Source organism: Lipotes vexillifer, unplaced genomic scaffold, assembly GCF_000442215.2.
Source record: "Lipotes vexillifer unplaced genomic scaffold, Lipotes_vexillifer_v1.1 scaffold788, whole genome shotgun sequence".
Taxonomy (NCBI): Eukaryota; Metazoa; Chordata; class Mammalia; order Artiodactyla; family Lipotidae; genus Lipotes; species Lipotes vexillifer.
Genome location: NW_006791862.1, coordinates 205,391 through 212,078, shown reverse-complemented (window position 1 = coordinate 212,078; position 6,688 = coordinate 205,391).

Here is a 6,688-nt window from a genome sequence, read left to right as displayed (position 1 = left end):
GGGGGGGGGGGGGGGGGCCGGGGGCGTAGGGCCCAGGCGTGGCTCTTGATTCTACTGAACAGTGCTGGGCTGGAGCCTCTAGTAACTTGCCAGACAGACCCCCATGGTTCTGGAGACTCTGGCCACAGCCCCTTATCTTTCCTCCCCATGACCTGTGCAGATCTGATGGCTCTCGTTCTGAAAGATCTGGACTCTAGAACTCAGCTAAGAGCTGGTGGGACAATGGAAATGTGGGCTTTGGAATGTATCTAAACAACCCACAGCCCTGTCCCCTCCTCCCCAAAGACTGACCAATGACCCCTAAACCCCTGGATTGTTCCTAAGAAACCTAGTGTGGCTTTGGCAACTGCCTGGATTGTCACCATTTCCACCCTTCAGTGCTGGAGTATCTTCATCTTAGCCTGTACTGCCATGTAAAAGAAAACGCAACCGAATCTGGAGTAAGTTAGGTTGTAGAGCTAATCATGTGTAGCGTCACCTTCTTATGACATTAAGACCTCCAGGAGAGCCACTGAAAAGTCTTGTGAGGTCTGCTAATTCCTCTGTGAGTGAGGAATGTGTTTATTCTTCCAAGGGGCAAAGATCCCCCACTCAAAGTGACGCTGCCACATTGTGTAACCAGGAACACGGGTTGTTGCTGATGTAAACATCGGCCGGGGGCAGACCTGCCGGGAGCCTGGGCTCCTTTTCCCAGAGGTGTTTCTTATGAATGGTTGTGTCCAGTGAAGCAATTTCCTGCCTTGTAAATTTCTGCCCAGCAAACCACATCTCCTATCTATCTGCTGCCTGGCTCTGGGTCATAAAACAATTCCCCAGAGACCAATCAGAGCCCGATCAGGAGTCCTTGAGTAACAGGAAAATTACCCTCCACCTGCAGACGTAATGACACTCTGCAAGCTAGTGGCTTTGCAGTTTCTGAACATAAACATCACATGCCTTACGCCATGCCTTACCTCTGCTCATCTGAAATGCGGGGCCCACATATTTGATTCTCAGGCCCTGGTTCACTCCTCAGAGGCACTGGCTGGCTAGTGACCCATTACCTTGACCTGAAGACCCTGCAGCCTGGAGAACATATTTCACTGTGTCAGATCACGATTTGCAGAGCTGGGGCAAGAGAAGTTCAGGCAGGGGGTCTCAGGCACGCAGAGGACAGAAGATTTGGGCTGAAACTACATTGGAACTGATTTGGACATTCACTTTGCATTTTATGGGTCCTCAGCCTGGAATGTCTTCTCCCCACCCCCTCCCCCATCTGCCTGGTGAACTGACATTCATTCTTTCTATTTTATTTAATTAATTAATTAATTAATTAATTTGGCTGCGTTGGGTCTTCGTTGCTGCATGCGGGCTTTCTCTAGTTGTGTCGAGCAGAGGCTACTCTTCATTGCGGTGTGCAGGCTTCTCACTGCGGTGGCTTCTTTGTTGTGGAGCACGGGCTCTAGGCGCGCGGGCTTCAGTAGTTGTGGCACGCAGGCTCAGTAGTTGTGGCTCACGGGCTCTAGAGCGCAGGCTCAGTAGTTGTGGCGCACGGGCTTAGTTGCTCCCCGGCATGTGGGGTCTTCCCAGACCAGGGCTCGAACCCGTGTCCCCTGCATTGGCAGGGGGATTCTTAACCACTGCGCCACCAGGGAAGTCCCCTGACATTCATTCTTTGTGATGCAGTTCAAGTGTCCTCCGAGGAAACTTCTCTGATTTCCACCCAGACAGAATTTCCTCCACTGTCCTACCACTCTACCTTCTAACACCAACACAGCACATTCATTGCAATAACTTGCAAAATTTTCTGTCTCCCCGGCCAGGCTGGGAACTCCTTCAAGGCATCTTGGAATCCCCAACACCCACCCCTGTGCCTGGCTCAAGTCAGTGTGCAAAAGAGGTTTGTTGAATAAATGAGTGATGGGCATCTATTATGTGTCTCTCTACCACACTTAGATGCTTTGCATATGGAAAATGCACAATGGATATAGTCAAAGGGATGAAGCTCTGGGTTAGGTCAGTAAAGACAGACATAACCTCAGGCTCCTGTCCTGGAGAAGTCTGCAATCTGGTTATGTTTCTATGGGTGATAGGAATATTTGCAGACGGGGTATAAAGATCAGATTCACAGATAGACAGAAGCGGATTGTTTTTGTTGTTGGTTTTCCTTTCTGAGGGCGAGCTCAGAAGCCAGAATGGGTTCGAAGCTGCTCTAAGTAACCTAGTACTGCACTAGCCATAAGGCGATACCTAGGACCTCCACTTTTCATCTCTTTCCTTTCTCCTTGTCCCCATTTATAGCAGATATAACAGTGACTTGCTCCTTCCTTTGAAGCTTGGGAGGCCCCAGACAGAGGTGCTGAGGGTGCTGGTAGCAGGTGCACACTGGGGTCATTTTCCAGTTGTAAAACTAGTAAACTCCATGACACACATACACACATGCATTCACTCAAAAAATATTTACTGAGTGCCTAATATGTACCAGGTACTAGATGCTGGGGACAAAACAGTGAATAAAACTCCCAGGTCCCTGCTCTCATAGTACTTACACTCCAGTTGGGAGCAGGCACTCAGTGATGGCGGGGATGGGGCCCACCATGTTCTCTCTCACATAGTCCGAAAAAACTGGACGCAAATAACTAATATTTAGTGCACACTTTCTCATGTACCTGGTGAAGGACTTGATCCACCTTGTATCTCATTTAATCCCTACAACAGCCCCATTTTCAGAGAAGGAAACAGGCTCAGAGAGGTTAAGTAGCCTTCCCAAGATCACACAGCTAGTAAGTGGTAGAGCCAGGATTTGAACTTCGATTTGCCTGACTCCCCCCAGCCTGCGCTCCTCACCATGACTCTGTATGGCAGCAGTAAATATTTACCAGGTGAACAAAGGGGTGGATGAATGGTTAACCGTCACTACAGTTGCAGCCTGTTGTTTTGCTTCCATGATACAAACGTGAGCACCACGTTTAAGTTTTTCATTTACTTATTGATTCAAGCTTTTCCAAAGTGTGGCTCCCATAGAAAGTAGATTTCATAAAGATGAAGAAACAAGCATCTTTCTCGTTATCATCTGTGTTTCCTGGGCAAGGCAACCTATTTTACAAAAATTATCATGAATTATCATTGAAAAAGTTATGCCAAAGAAACTATCACGTTCAGTTCTCTTTTCTGGGTCTGTGGTAAAGTCTATATTAGGCTGCATAACGACCCCCAAAGATAGCAGGTCTGAATCCTTGGAAGCTGTCAACCATTACCTTAAAAGGAAAGAGACTTTGCAGATGTGATGAAGGAAGAATGTCCTGGATAATCTGGGTGGGCCCTAAATGCAATGACATGGATCCTTATGAGGAGGAAGAAGAGGGAGATTTGACACAGGAGAGAAGGCAGTGACACCAGGGAGGCAGGGATTGGAGTGATGTGGCCACAAGCTAGGGAACCTGGGAGCCACCAGGAGCTGGAGGATGCAAGGAGCAGATTCTCCCCTATAACCTGCGGAGGGAGTGTGGCCCTGCTGACCCCTGGCTTGGGCTCAGTGATACTGACTTTGGACTTCTGGCCCCCAGAACTGTGAGAGTATATATTTCTGGTGTGTTAAGCCACTGAGCTTGTGGAAATTTTTTTATAGCAGCCACGGGAAACTAATACAGAAGGAGGCAGCAGGGAGAACAAGTCTTTGACCACCAGTGTAGGTGATTCAGAAATACACTCTCTTTTAAAACTAAAAATAGAATTACCATATGACCCAGCAATCCCACTCTTGAGCATATATCCAGACAAGACTCTAATCCAAAAAGATACGTGCTTCCCTACGTTCATAGCAGCACTATAAACAGTAGCCGAGACATGGAAACAACCTAAATGTCCATCGACAGACAAATGGATAAAGAAGATGTGGTACATATACACAATGGAATACTACTCAGATATAAAAAGAATGAAATAATGCCATTTGCAGCAACATGGATGCAACTAGAGATTATCATATTAAGTGAAGTAAGTCAGAAAGAGAAATACAAATACCATATGGTACACTCATATGTGGAATCTAAAATATGACACAAATGAACCTATCTACGAAACAGAAACAGACTCACAGGCATAGAGAATAGACTTCTGGTTGTCAAGGGGGAGGGGGTTGGGGGAGGGATGGAGTGGGAGGTTGGGATTAGCAGATGTAAGCTTTTATATATAGAACGGATAAACAACAAGGCCCTACTGTATAGCACAGAGAACTATACTCTGATGATAAACCGTAATGGAAAAGAATACAAAAAAGAATGCATATATAAGTATAACTGAATCATTTTGCTGTACAGTAGAAATTAACACAACATTGTAAGTCAACTATACATCAATAATAAAAAAAAAGAAATGCATTCTCTTTTTAGTCAGGATGCCCCCAAGAAATCCCACCTTGGAAAGTAAGGGGATCCCCCTACAAAAATGAATCCACCTCCTTCCCAGCTCCCATCCCCTCTCTTGGCTTTGGGTTTCTTTCCATTGCCTGCCAATCAATACCTGGCATACTGTATATTTGTTTATTTCGTTAATGTTGGCTCCCTCCCTCCCAGTTGAATGTAAACTCCATGGGAAGAGTGACATTTTTTAAACTGCTTTTCTTTCCATACCTAGAAGTGTATGTAGCATATAGTAAGCACTCAATAAACACTTGTTGGATGAATGATCAAATGTCAGGTTACTGCCACCTGGAGAGTCCTGACATCATATCAGGGACATGATAACAGCAGACATCACAGCATGACATACTACCCAGATGCTTCCTAAAGTACCACTTTACAAGATGCCTGAGATAGAGTCTTTGCCCAGGTAATATTGTTTTCCATTTTCTATAACATCAATTTCTATTTCCTGATTTGTCCAGGCCTCAGACCTTGGAATCCTCTTTGATGCCACATCTAAACTATCAGAAAACCCTCGTGCCTTCAAATCCTCTCCCTTTAAAACCACATCCACGATCAGACAGCCTCTTGTCACCTCCACCCCCACCCCCTGGTCTCAGGCTCTGATGATGCATCGGCTTCCTGATGGTCTCTTTGCCATCACTTTTGGCGCCTCCCTACAGCTCAGCAGTCAGAGGGATTCTGTTAAAGCGTAAGCCAGATCTTGCCCCTGCTCTGCTCACAACTGTCTGATGGGCTCTAGTTCCCTCAGAATAAAAGTCCTTCCAGTAGCTTATAGCAGTCCTTACAATGGTGACAAGGTCCCTGTCATCTGTCATCACCTCCCAGCACTCTGCTCACACCCTGATTCCCACACTCCCGCTCACTCAGCTCTATAGCTACTCGAGCCTCCCTGCCGAATTTCTCATAGATTTAAAAAAATCATCTGACATGCACATACACACATTCACACATTTACTACCCATCTCCTTAACCAGAATGTAAAGCTCACGAGGGCAAGGATTTTTATCTATTTGATTCACTGATGTATCTTCAGTGTCTGGAACAATGGTGCCTGGCACACAGTAGGTGTCAGTAAGTATTTCTTGAATAAATAAATGGGAAATATTATTTTGGACTAGATGATATTTCCAAAAGCAAAGGGATATACAGAAGGCTAAGGCCTTTTGGCTCAGGAAATCAGGCATGCTTTCCTTAGAGTGCAATTTTTTTTTTTTGTCTTTTGAAAACTAGCTTTGGACTTCCCTGGCAGTCCAGCCGTTACGACTCCATGCTTCCACTGCAGGGAGCACGGGTTCAATCCCTGGTCAGGGAATTAAGATCTTGCATGCCGTGCAGCAAAGCCAAAAAAAGAAAAAAGAAAAAAAAAAACAACTAGCTTTATCTTTTTATCTCTTTTGTAATTAATTGGGAATCATTTAATATAATTGGTTTATTAAGGATGTCTGGACAATTGGCCACAGGAAGGAAACCTGCCTTTGGGGACTATAACAGTATGTATCTGGTGAGAGAATTAAATGTGTGGAAATGGAGAAGAAATTTCGGGTGATCTGTTGGAATAAACATATTTATACATATGCAGACTCTGCATGAAACCTGCTCTGAGGATTTTCCTGCTTTTGATGTCGTACCCCCTCACTCTTGTTCTACTCATTCTTCCTTAGAAAGTATTTCCTCTGTATACATGCAGATACCGTTTTATATACACCAGGAAAAGAAAAGGTCATCCAGGTGTGTGAGAAGCCCTGCATGGCCCCAAAGATTCATTTATAAAATACTGTCATGTTATAAATCTTGGCTGACAATCTCGTATTTGCCCAGCTGGAATGACCTCTGTACGAAAGAGAGACAGAGACAGGGAAAGAAAGCGAGGGAGGGAGACAGGGAGGGGGCTTTATAGGCTTTTGGTTTAGCTGATTGCAACTTCTCGTGAAAATTCAGTCTGTTTGATACAACTGGGATGTGTTTAAAGTATTAAAAAACATGGATTTGTTATATGCCACTATGTGGTCCATTACTGGCAATCTCTTATTTTCCAGAACAGATTTCAATGGCATTTATTTGAATTACTTCCTCATTCAAAGGGGACGCGTCAGCCCTGATCGTGCTTGGGAAGTTCACTCTTGCCTCTTCCTGACCCACCCCCTTCCTCGCTCTCTGTATTCCTCCTCCATGGCCACCCCCTCCCCAACCTTTAGGGAAAGGAAGCCACCTTTAGTCACATGAAGCCACCTGGCTCTCTGTGGTCCTCCCATTCATCGCCGCATTTTTTTTTTTTTTTTTTT